Genomic DNA, 13,774 nt, shown 5'->3' on the forward strand with positions numbered 1-13,774 from the left:
GCTAAAAGTATTTGCTCACACCTCTGAATTGTTGAATAAAGGCATTCCCATCATGGCCTCCAGCCCCTAGGCATCATGCAGACATGTTTCTACAAGCATTAGTGAAAGAATGGGTCACTCTCAGGAGCTCAGTGATTTACTGCATGAGATGCCCTCGGTGCAATATTTCCCATCAATATATTTCCTTTGAACTACATTCTCTGCGGACAACTGCTAGTGGAAGCAATTGGGAAAAACAGCAACTCAGCCACAAAGCAGGAGACCACGCAAAATCACAGAGTGGGGTCAGCATATGCAGAGGCATATAGTGTGCAGAGGTTACCGAATTCCTGGAGTCAATGACTACAGACCTCCATGCTTCATGTGGCCTTCTGATTAGCTCAAGAGCTTAAGTTTCCATGGCCCAGGAGCTGCATCTAAGCCTTATGTCACCAAGTGCGATGAAAAGTATCAGATGTAGTGGTTTAAAGCAAACCAGCACTGGATTCTCGAGCAGTGGAGGTATGTTCTCTAGATTGACAAATCATGCCTTTCTGTCTGCCAATCTAATGGCAGTTGCCAGGAGACTTGACTGTATTTTGTCAAAGTTTGGTGCGGAGAGGATAAAGGTTTGGGCCTGGTTTTCAGGAGTTGGGCTCAGCCCCTTAGTTACTGTGAAATGAACTCTTAATGCTTTAGTTGTCAACACATTTGGACAATTTGATATTCCAGCTTTGTGGGAATGGTTTGGGGATAACCTCTTCCTGTTCCAACATGACTGTGCACCAGTGCACAAAGCAAGGTCCATAAAATGAATGAAATTTTCAGTAGAATTATTCAGGACATATGTAAAATTAAAGATGAAAAAAGTTTTGCATCACAAAAATCTAGCAATTTAACGGGGGAGTGTACATTTACATTTTTTTTATTTGTACTGGAAACTACTGGATCTGCATAGAGCTGAAATGTCCCCAAGGTGTAAGTGGTGGCATCATTAGTGGACTGATTGTGTTACAGGCAGTCATTGGAGTGTCTGACAGTCAGTCAAAATAGTGAGTAAAGGTGACCAGACACAGAGGGAGTGACGTGAATGCATGAGACTGTGTAAATAGCACTTAGCACAGTTTGAAGGTAAGGTAAGTTTATTTATATAGCGCTTTTCAGCAACGAGACACTCAAAGCGCTGTACATACAATTACAATACAATCACAAAGCAAATAAACACAAATACAGACACAGAAAAACAAATCAAATGATATAATCAAACAACAGAGGTAATTTAAAAAATAAAGAGAATAGAATGATGGATAAGAAAATGAAAGGAAAATTGGACTGAAAACTTAACTAATAATGTTTAGATGGCCCAGTCCAAGGCCACTCTAAACAAATAAGTTTTTAATCTTGATTTAAAGCAATTTAGGGTTTTGGCGCTTTTACAGTTTTCTGGCAGTTTATTCCAGATTAGTGGAGCATAAGAACTAAAAGCTGCTTCTCCATGTTTGGTTCTGGTTCTGGTTCTGCAGAGTAGATTTGAGCCAGATGACCTGAGAGGTCTGGGTGGTTGGTACACTGACAACAAGTCTGTAATGTATTTTGGTGCTAAGCCATTCAGTGATTTATAGACTAACAGAAGTATTTTAAAATCTATTCTCTGAGCTACAGGGAGCCAGTGTAAGGACTTTAGAACCGGGGTGATGTGCTCCACTTTCTTAGTTCTAGTGAGGACGCGGGCAGCAGCGTTCTGGATCAACTGCAGCTGTCTGATCGACTTTTTAGGTAGACCTGTGAAGACACCGTTGCAGTAATCAATTCTACTAAAGATGAATGCATGAATTAGTTTTTCAAGGTCCTGCTGAGACATTAGTCCTTTAATCCTGGAGATGTTCTTTAGGTGATAGAAGGCCGACCTAGTTACTACCTTAATGTGCCTCTGAAGGTTCAGGTCTGAGTCCATCACTACACCCAGGTTTTGAGCCTGACTGGTGGTTCCTAGCTGTATTAACTGAAGCTGTGTGCTAACTTTTAAACACTCTTCTGAGTTAGGGGGAGCATGTAGATATTGAATAGGAAGGGCCCTAAGATGGACCCTTGGGGAACGCCACATGTGATTTTTGTGTTCTCTGATGTAAAGTTACCTACTGACACAAAAAAGTCCCTGTCCTTCAAGTATGATTTAAACCAATTGAGTGCTGTACCAGAAAGGCCGACCCAGTTTTCCAGGCGCTCTAATAAAATGGAGTGATCAACAGTGTCGAATGCTGCACTAAGGTCCAATAATACCAGCACTGTGGTTCTTCCACAGTCTGCATTTATACGGATGTCATTGAACACCTTGACAAGAGCAATCTCTGTACCGTGGTGAGCAGGAAGCCTGACTGGAAGACATCAAAGCGATTGGTCGTTGTTAGGAAGTTGTTTAAATGCTGAAAAACAGCCTTTTCAATAATCTTACTGATGAAGGGGAGGTTTGATATAGGCCTGTAGTTCTGTAGTAGCAGCTTGTCCAAGTTGCTGTTTTTCAATAGAGGTTTGATAATTGCTGTTTTTAGGGCCTGGGGGAAAACACCTGACAAAATGGACGTGTTTATTATTTGTGTGAAATCAGATGTTATTACAGGCAAAACTTTCTTAAGGAAAGCTGTGGGTAAAACATCGAGACAGCAGGAAGAAGAGCTTAGTTGGTGTATGATTTCTTCTAAGTTTTTGTAGTTTATTTGGTGAAATTGGGAAATTTTGTCAAAATCAGTTCTAGTTGGAGACAACATTGGTACTGGAGTTGATGTGGATGTGCTGACTGCCGCTCTGATCTTTTGGGTTTTTTCAGTAAAGAATTTAGCAAATTCATTGCAGGACCTGGTAGAGTGGAGTTCAGATGCTACAGTTACAGGAGGGTTTGTTAACCTGTCGACTGTGGCAAATAATGCACCAGCATTGTTAATGTTTTTGCTGATGATCTCAGAAAAGAAAGATTCCCTTGCATTTTTCAGTTGCAGGTTATATCTATATATTGTCTCTCTTTATAGATAATATAGTGAACCTGGAGTCCAGTCTTTCGCCACCTGCGTTCAGCTTTTCGACACTCCTTTTTTTCTCTTCTGACTGGTGGAGCACTTCTCCATGGAGACATTTTCTTCCCAGAAACGACTTTTACTTTAATTGGAGCAATTGAATCAATGATGTCTGAGATTGAAAGTTATCTACCAGCTCATCTACAGTGTTACAGGGCAAAGGGGAGGTAGAAGAGTAAATCTGGTTAAAGGTTTCAGCAGCATCGTCCTTAAAGATGCGTTTTCTTATAATGTCTCTTTGGCAAACTGAGCCATTGGAGATGATGCTTTCAAAAATAACAGAAAAGTGGTCAGATAGAGCAGCATCAGTTACAGACACCTTGGAAATGTTTAGAGATGTTTAGTGATGATCAAGTCCAAAATATGTCCCTGTTTGTGCGTTTGCTGTTTAACATGTTGAGTCAAACCAACATTTCTAAGAGTGTCACATAGATCTATTGCACTTCTGTCTTCAGGATTGTCCATGTGAATGTTGAAGTCTCCCACAATAATTAAACAGTCATAATCAACACATATCACAGATAAAAGCTAATTAAAATCACTGATAAAGTTTGTTTTGGTCTTAGGAGGCCTGTAAATATTCAAGAACATTGTTCGGACCGGGCTCTTTACCTGGAGAGCCAAGTATTCAAAAGAGTCAAATTTGCCCAGAAATACTGTTTTACACTCTAATAAATCTTTAAACAAAGTGGCCACTCCTCCACCTTTTCTTTGCTGTCTGCTCTCACAAAGAAAATTGTAGTTCGGAGGTGTCGCCTCTATCAGAATGGGAGCTTCATTAAATTCATGTAATCATGTTTCTGTTAAAAACATAACATCAAGATTGTGGTCAGTAATGAAGTCATTGATTAAAAAGGATTTTCCTGACAGAGATCTAATGTTCAATAAAGCCAGTTTATATGACTAAGTTGCTGATATTAACTCTGTGTCTGGTTGAACTTGACAGTTTATGGCTTTTTTTGATTGTTTATTTCTGTCTCTTATCCTTTTGGCTTTGTTCTTTCTGTCACGTAGAAGCACAGAGATTTTACAACTATATCCTATTAGGGGCCCAAGTTTTTCCTGGACATGTTCATTTCTGATAGAGTTACCACTGGGGCCCAGACTGTATCACAGAGAAGTGATTTGAAGGTCCTGATTAGGAAGAGATAGATTAGGAGGTGGTGGAGGTCTGTGGCATTTGGAAGATGTTGGTTTAGTAGCAGGGCCTCGGCCACGGGGTTGTTGAATGGAGAAGATGTCAGAGCCATTTGGGTCCCAATTTTAAGAGCTCTTTTCATGTTATCAGAATCCAGTAAAGCAAAAAGCGGGCTCAGTGGGGAGAAGGGAGAGTTCTGTGCGGTCTGGGTCGGGGTCTGGGGTGAGGGGGTTTACCAGGGGTGTCGGTCTGGGTTTGGGGGGATGGGGGTATAATGGGGGGTTCCACCTCTCCTGTGGATTTCGACGGGGAGACCTTTTGTGATGACCTCTCTTTCTCGGCCAACTGGCTGATTGTTTCTGCTGGAGCTGTTGGAGGCAGCGTTATCATTGTTGTTGATGCTCCATGTTCTCTGCTGAAGGTCGAAGCTGCTGGCAGATTATTTACTGAATAGAAGAGATTAGATGTGAGACGTCTGGCTCCTGGCTTCTTCAACAGAAACCATCTTGCTTGAAGAGTTGTCTTTTTTCCCAAAAAATATTAAAGTTGTCGATGAAGTTCACAGGTGTGGTGGCACATGTTTTTTTCAACCACTTATTAATCATCAGAAGTCTGGAAAAAATCTCATCTCCACTTAAAATCGGTGCAAAGGGTCCACTGAGAAACACCTTGATATTGAGACCTCCAACAATATTCAGAAGATGAGTGAAATCCTCCTTCAGGCCTTCTGATTTTTTCTTAGCCTCGTCATCCATGGCTCCACAGTGTATAATAAGGTTTTCTAGAGACGGGCGCTTTTCTGTGATTGCAAGAATATTCTCTGAGATATCGGACACGACGTTACTGGTACTAATCATAACTTCTGTGTTTTTCTTGTTGCAGAGGTTTTTAATCTCATCCACAGCTGTGTTGCCCACTATTAGGGTTCTTGGTCCGGTGGGGCGTTTTTTCTCCAGCTTAGGAGAAGACTGTTTAGAATGAAGGTTATTCTCAAACCTTTTATTGTTCTCAGAGGATGGATCATTTTCCTGGTTTTCATTCTGTAGTGAAGCAAATCTGTTTTGGAGGGGAATTACATTATTTCCAACTGTCTCACTCCTATCAGTTGTTGTGACAGCAGCTCGCTGTCGAAGTCTCCTTTTCCCAGGGGAAACGGGGGCATTTCTCTGTAATTCTGGCCATTCTAATTTATTTAATTGCTGAGATCTTCCAGTGAGTCGTCCACCTTGATTTTTTGGGCATGCGCCTAAAACATGCCAGGGCGGTTTGCCGGTAGGTTTATTCTCAGTGTTCTGATTGCTGGCTGAGTTGTTGAGCTGGCTGTCACTGTTTGGGATCACAGGCAGAGTTGAATCATCGCTGTACCCCATATTCACCTCCACATTCACTTCTAGTCGATGGATTTTCATCTCCAAAACAGCCAATTTCTGTAAAAGTTTGTCGAAGTCCTCTGTGGTGCAGGGAGGCATTTTGTGCTGATTAGCTGGCGTCAACTTGTCCTGCTTTTGAGTTTGATTATAAAAACATCAAAGTCCTTTAAAAAAAGAAAATAATAATAATAATCCCTGGGAGTCGCTGGTAAGAAGTTGTTTTAGTCCAATATTTCCGTAATTTTGGCTAAGAGATAAAAAGTTAGGAGTAAAAGAATGCAAGCAAGCAGGGAGCTTAGGAGAAAAGCGTCTGAGCAGGCAGAGAGGCGGAAGTGGAATAAAAAAAGGTGGTTTGAAGGTGGTTACATTCTGAGTTAGACATTCAGATCTCTTTGTGGGGAAAATGGCTACATGAGGGCACCCAAACAGGTTGTGTTATCCTGCACTAGGTTATAAAGAGTACATGTAACAGCTTCATGTAAATCTGCTCATTTACACATGCTTCACTGTTCTGCATACACAGCAAATTACTTTCAAATTGGACATTTGATTAATTAACTGTTTTGTCAGTAAGTGTTGTTACTCAAAGACATTTCTGCCTTCACACACATATGAACTTGTTTGGCATCCCATTCTTAACCACAGGATTTAATATGGTGTGTGTTAATGGAAATATCTGACCATTCTTTCAGAAGCTTATTTGTGAGGTCAGACACTGATGTTAGATGAGAAGGCCTCTCTATGAGTCTCTGCTCTAAATCATCCCAGAGGTGTTCCCTTGGGTCAGGAAATACACTCTTTTCATTTCTCATGGACCTTGCTTTGTGCACTGGTGGAACAGGACAGGGTCATTTCAAAACTGTTTCCACATGTGGCGAGGAAGAAAGTGACCAAAATGTCTTGGTATGCTGAATCATTAAGAGTTATTTTTACTCAAACTAAGAGGCCAAGTCCTTCTCCTGGACAGTGCTATGACACCATAAAGCTCTCTGCACTAAGTTACACTTGACACAGTGCAGTCAGGCAAGTGTTGTTCTCCTCGCAAAGGCTAAGCCCAGACTTGTCCATTGCCAGACAGAGGCATAATTCACTCCAGAGAGAACATCTCCACTTCTCTAGAGTCCAGCGGTGGCGTGCTTTACACCTCTACATCTGCAGACAGACCACAGCTTATCCGAAGGCCACATAAAGCTTGGAGGTCAGTTACTGTCGCCCCTGCAGAAAGTTGGCTAACTCTGCTTATTATGTGCCCCTGCATCCACTGACCTCACTTTAAGATTTCAAGTGGTTTTAACACATTGCAGTCTACATGCCTAGGTGCTTGTTTTTTTTTTTTTTCACTCATGTGGTGATGGAAGTGGTTGGAACACCTGAATTCAGTGATTTGGATGAGTAACCCAATACGTTTGGCTATATAGTGTACCTGCATTCAGTGAAATTAGAGGATATAAACTTGTTGCGGCTGCTTCTTCTGGATCAGCAGACTTGGAGCGAGAGCTTGTGCCAGAGTTGAAACGCTTTCTGTTTGACAAGTGAGAAATAATTGCTTTCATTTAGCCAAAAAAGCCCACCATCACACCTGTTGCCAGCAGCCATTTTTTTTTACTTAGGTAATTGTGTTACCTAAGTAAAAAAAAAAAAAAAAAAAGGCTTCCTCCCACAGTCCAAAGACATGCCTGTTAGGTTAATTGGTCACTCTAAATTGCCCTTAGGTGTGTGCATGGTTGTTTGTGTGTTGCCCTGCGATGGACTGGTGACCTGTCCAGGGTGTATCTCGCCCATAGACTGCTGGAGATAGGCACCAGCTCCCCCGCGACCCACTATGGAATAAGTGGTAGAAAATGACTGACTGACTGAGGTAATTGTGTTGCTTAAGAGTTTATTAGTGCCAAATGAGTAAAGTCTTTATATTCCAATCTAGGATGAAAACTCTCATAGAGTTTATCAGGATGAAAGCATTATTCTGTTTAGTTGCATAATTACATTAAAACACAAGGGTCTGTGCCTGATTCATGTTGTTACACTTATTGTTCTCTGTTTAATATAAATGCTAAACTTTATAGGCACATAAATTGTATAATATGGAGCTGCACATTGTTGTTTATTCAGTCATTTTACATTGGAGATGTTGATTGGTGCCAAGCAGACCAGCCAGAGAGATCTGAGAGTGAATAAAACAGGACCCTGCAGGCGGAGTGTGCTGCGTTCGTTTATTATGAAGAAAATGCAGAAAGATGCTCTGAATTCCACCCTCCACATCCCTCCCTCCAAGGCATGCGTTGTCCGAGTCTATTATCCTCCGCTGCTGTGTGGTGTAGCAGAGGAATGAGCTCAATTAGGTGAGGAAAATGAGGAGAGGAGGATTTGGACCCTGGTATTTGTAGGGAATAAAAGGAAGAACGAAATGCTGGAGGAAGGTCAAGAGAACAGAAGAAAGGCACAGTGGGAAATGAGAAAACAGGAGTGAGGGGCAGACACAGAGAGGATGAGAAAGTGAAACTATGTTGTCATGGAAACTGGCATGGATCTGAGGAGGAAAATAAGAATGTAAATTGGTTTATCCTCAGGGAATGTGAAGGTGCAACCGAGAAAAATAAGCAATGAGATGTACTTAACAGGGAACTTTGTCTAACATTAAATGCCATTGTGAGGCTGTAAAAGGAATTAATAGCAGTAATGATGACAAAGTGTTGCATGTTTAAACGCAGGGGCATAATGCACAGCCTTCAAGCGTCTAGTAGTTGTAGCATCTCTTCAGTCTGCAGTTACTTACAAATGAATAATTTAAAAAGGCATCAGCTTGGGAGGCGCACAGGTCAGTCTGAGTGGGTGAATTACTAATATGGCTGAACAAATTGTGCTTTAAGTACTGCTGCTGCATGCCAGCACGTTATTTTATTTTAATAGGTTGACACTTTTTATGATGGTGATGCCTGAAGGGCCTCTAGAGCTCATCATCTGAGAGCGTAACTGTTCCCAGGACACTGACCTCAATATCTTGTTTTCAGTTACATAGAATCCCTGTCAGGAGGTTCGAGAAGTGAATGGAAGGAGTCCTGGAAGAACCTTTCTATGCCTTATTATTCTTCCTTTCCCATGCAAGCATTTCTACACTCCATTCACCTTCACCAACCCATTGCTCGGTACCATTCTTCTATGATCAATCCGTTGGATTTGATTAGCCTGAGAGATACTAGAGGATGTTGCCAAGAAACTATCCAAAGCTTCCTATGGTGATGAAGAATCACGTCGGACACGTTCAGTGCTGTGACAAAATATTTACAGATCACGTCTGGTTTTGGTTTTTTGTCACACTTAAATGTTTTAGATCATCAAACACATTTTTCATATCATACAAAGATACCTTGAATAAATACTAAATGCTCTTTTACAGTGATACTTTCATTTATGGAAAAAAATCTGTTCCAACCAACCTAGCCCTCCTTGAAAAGGTAACTGCCCTGGGTTGTTAAGTCATGATCTAATTCTAATTTGTTCATGATTAGACAAACTACAACCTCAGCAGTCACACCCATCCCTGATTACTGCCAGAAACCTGAAGAATTCAGAAATATTTAAAACATAGCTTGTCTGACATCATGAAGTAAAATAAAAGATCTCGAAAAGCAACCCATCATGCCCTAATCTCAATTAATTTAAAAAACAGATGAGAAACAAACTCATGGACATCAATCAGACTATAAATAATCCCAGTCATGTTGGGACCCACAGCCATGGATTAAAGTCCGGTTCAAATTTTTCTGGAACTTTCAAAATAAATTGCATTAAACGACTTCCAGCACAACTTAGGAAGCGGGTGTAACAGCGAACTTCCCGTGAGGTCACTGGCTGTATAAAACCCCCACCTTTCCAACGAATCGATCTCTTCCACCCGGACCCTCTTCGTTTCCAGATTCTTCAAGATAAACCTTGGTTCTCAAACATAAACACAGAGTTTGTTGATTGAAATATGTTTGACTTTGAGTTGACTTATTTTTGTTAATAAATTCTTGTATTTTAAGAAATTATGTGAATTCATTCCATATATGTGCAGAGTTTATGCTGTTCAATAATGTCAGAGCTCGTCTCACACCTTTCTATTTTGTCCTTAATACCATCGCCTTACTGGGCTGGTATTCACAGGACAACCCTTAACAGACCGAAATATTATTTGATAAATATTAAAGTATTAATATTAAATACTATATTCATAGTCACAACAGTCATTATCCACAAAAATAGAAATTATGGAACATTGGTGAAACTCCCCAGGTGTGTCCAGACTAGCAAATTTACTGCGATGGTGCATCAGTCACTCATCCAGGAGGTCACAAAAGTACCCTGAACAAGCACTGCAGGCTTCACTCACCTCAGTTCAGGTCAGAGTTCATGATCCACTTATAAGAAAGACACTAGGCCAAAAACGGCATCCGTGGGAGAGTTCCAAGGCCGAAAACACTGCTGATCAAAAAGAACACAAAGGGATGAATCAGTTTCTTTATGAACCTCCAAGACTTTTTCGTGATGAGACAGAAGTGGAACATCGTGGTGGAAGGGTGATGGTCTGGGGCTGCTTTGGGACCCAGATGGCTAAATCCGACTGAGGTGCAGTGGCATGAACTGAAGCTGAGCATTCCTGCTTGGAAACTCTCCAGTTTAACTGAATTAAAACAATTATGCAAAGCAGGGTGGGCCAAAATTTAAAAGATGTAAAAGACTCGTTCCCAGGCTTGATGGTGGTTTTTGATGCGAAGGTTGAACAACCAGTTATTAGGTTTAGGTAGTGATCACTTTTTCCATAGGTCCAGGTTGCTTTGAATAGATTGAATAATAAATGAAAGCTTTTTATAAAAACTACACTTTGCATTTACTCAGCTTGTCTTTGTCTGACCTTAAAATTTGTCTGATGTCCTGAACAGTTTTAGTGTGATATAAAAGCAAAAACTGAAGAAATACTGTATGTATGCGAGCAAGTACTATCTTATATTCTTTGCCATCCCCTTTAAGCTGGGGACTGACTATTAAACTTTCAGTCTTTGCAGATTTCAAAAAGATGTGGAGTTTAAACTAACAGGCTGGTTTCAGCAGATTTGTCTAGGACAACGGAAAGGGATCACAAGCTTAAAAGCTGCACCAACTGAGGGATCACAGTCACCAACTAAAACCAACTAAAATTCTAGTGTGGGTGGTAATTAAAAAAGATCTTACTGTTGGGTTGGTAACCCATTCACACTACTTGACTGTTTCCAGTTTCATCTCAAAAAGTTCTGTTTAAATGACTGATTAAGGGTTAGGTGGGCATCTTCAACTCCAACTCCACAGCGATAAGCAAACTGAAGGGGGTCCTGATGCTTTACTGTTTGCTTACTCAGGTGGGCCAACAGGAGTCTCTCTAGGACCTTCACGATGTGAGATGTCAGGGTAACAGGTCTATAGTCATTGAGGACTGATGGGTGAGTTTTCTTTGGTACCGGAACAAGACAGGAGGTCTTCCACAACACCGGAACCTTCTTCTGGGCCAGGCTAAGGTTGAAGACGTGCTGCAGAATCCCACAGAGCTGCTCTGCACAGGCCTTCAGGACTCTAGGGCTGACATGATCTGGAACTGCAGCCTTATTCCGATTCAGTCTCTCCAGTTGTCTCTTCACTTGACTTCTTGAGACACACAGGTGGAAGGGGGAAGCAAAGGAAGCATCAGCATCTTCTGATATGGTTGAAGGCAAACATGTAGAAGCAGAAGGGTCTAGGGCTGAGGTGGAAGATAAAAAATGTGAGGTGTTACTGGACAGCTGTGGGTCCTGTGGGTCAAAGGAAGGTGGAATGTCTGTTTGGCTGTGAGCAGGAGAGGAGGATGCGAAGCTTGTTTCTGAACTGAACCTATTGAAGAATGTGTTCAGTTCATTGGTTCTGTCCAGACCTTCATTGGTCTGATCATCCTTCTGCTTGAAGCCTGTGATCTTCTTCATCCCTGTCCACACATCTCTGATATTGTTTTGCTGGAGCTTGCTCTCCAGCATCTTCTTGTACACCTCCTTGCTGTCTCTTATCTTGACCTTAAGTTGCTTCTGTATACTCCTCAATAATTCTCTGTCTCCCTCTCTGAAGACTCTTTTTTTCTTGTTAAGCAGGTCCTTCAGGTCACTGGTGATCCAAGGTTTGTTATTGGGGAAGCATCTCACGGTTCTGGTGGGGATGATGTTATCCACACAGAAGTTTATATTATCGGTTATACACTCAGTCGTGGCATTGATGTCCTCTCCATGTAGCTGGCACAGTGCGTCCCATTCTGTAGCCTCAAAGCAACCTTGCAGAGCTTCTTCAGCTTCCTGTGACCATTTTCTCACAGTCCTCTTTATTACAGGTTGCCTCTGAACAAGGGACTTATATTTCGAGCAGAGAAAAACAAGATTGTAATCTGATTTTCCTAGAGGAGGTCTTGCTGTAGAGGTGTATGAATCCTTGACATTTGCATAAAACAAATCCAATGTTTTGTTTTCTCTGGTAGAGCAGCTGACAAACTGTTGAAACGTTGGAAGTCTAGCAGAGAGTGAAGCATGGTAAATCACCAGAAATTGCCACAAAAGCATCGGGGTATTGTGTCTGTAGCTTAGCAACAACTGAGCTGATGGCATCACATGCAGTGTCAGCAACAGCGGAAGGTGGAACGTAAACTGTTACCAAAATAACACTGGTGAACTCTATGGGTAAATAATATGGACGAAAACGTACTGCCAACAGTTCAATATCTGGGCTGCAGAGATGACACTTCACAGAAACATGTCCTGGATTACACCATCTGTTGTTCACAAGTACTGCCAGTCCACCTCCTTTACATTTGCCGCTCCTCTTTAAATCTCTGTCTGCTCGTATGGTTAAAAAGCCCGGCAGAGACACGCTGGAGTCAGGGATATGATCCTGCAGCCATGTCTCAGTAAAACACATAATACTGCATGCCCGGTACTCTGGCTGGGTCCTTTGTAGGGCTTGGAGTTCATCCAACTTGTTTCCCAACGATCTCACATCGCCCATCATAATCGACGGAAGAAATGGTTTAAACTTCCTCCTTCTCTCTCTTCTCTCAGCTCCTGCTCTGCATCCACAGCGTCTCCTTTTCAACTCATCAGGGATTTGGGGTTGTAGTTGAAGTATTATTTGAGCTTTTGAGATATTAATCAGCTGCTCCCGGTTGTAAGAAACAACCCCATTGCCATGGCAATGCATCATAACAAATATTAGTATTAGGAAAAATCCTCCAAGCTGCACAGCATCTGACACAGGAGAGGACAGTCGTCCAAAAAAAATAAAAATCAACTGTATCCACCACAAGAGGAATAGTTCCCAAAAAAGAATAAATCAGAATCAAAAGTAACAGAGCTACTCCAACCTGCTGCCAGCTTAAGTGGCGCAATTCTAGAAAGTAGAAGGTAGAAGTAAAAAATACTTTACAGGAATAGCATACTCCAGACAGATTAAAAGAAAAGGACTTCTGAGTTTGATTATTTAAAAAAATTACAAAATTTAAATTGAAGCATAAAAACAACAGACTATTTACTAGAAATAGAAAAAAATGTGCAATAAACAGCAGATGTGTGAACACTTATTGAGTTTGTTAGGAGCAGTGATGGTTATAACGTCTATCAGCTGCTGGGAGGAAGAATCTGTGATAACGCTCCTTTGTGCAACTAGGATGCAGCAGTACGTCACTGAAGGAGATTTTCACTTCTGCAACAGTTTCATGCATGGGGTGGGAGACATTTTCCAACAGTGATGCTATTTTTGCTAGAGTGCTTTTGTCTCCCACCACCAGTACTGGGTCAAGGGCCATCCTAGGACAGCCCTGGCCTTCCTGGTTAGCTTATCTAACTGATCCCTTTCAGGTGTAGATAAGCTGCAGCTTCAGCAAAGAGCACCATAGAGGATGGCTGATGCCACCAGTCAAAAAAGGTCTTAAAGAGTGCCCCCTGGACTCCAAAAGATCTCATTCTTTGTAGCAGGTAAACTATGACCCTTTCTATAAAGAGCATCAGGGTTGTGACTCCAGTCCAGTTTATTGCTCAGGTGATCACCCAGGTACCTGTAAGAGTCTACTATCTCAATGTCAAATACCTGGATGTTCATTGGTGGCTCTGCGCCTGTGGAAATCCACCACCAGCTTTCTGGCTTTTCTTGTGTTGATCAGGAGGTGATTCCGCTGGTACCAGTTTGTGCAAAGTCTTGTG

This window comes from Girardinichthys multiradiatus, chromosome 18 (assembly GCF_021462225.1).
Source record: "Girardinichthys multiradiatus isolate DD_20200921_A chromosome 18, DD_fGirMul_XY1, whole genome shotgun sequence".
In the NCBI taxonomy this organism is placed as follows: domain Eukaryota; kingdom Metazoa; phylum Chordata; class Actinopteri; order Cyprinodontiformes; family Goodeidae; genus Girardinichthys; species Girardinichthys multiradiatus.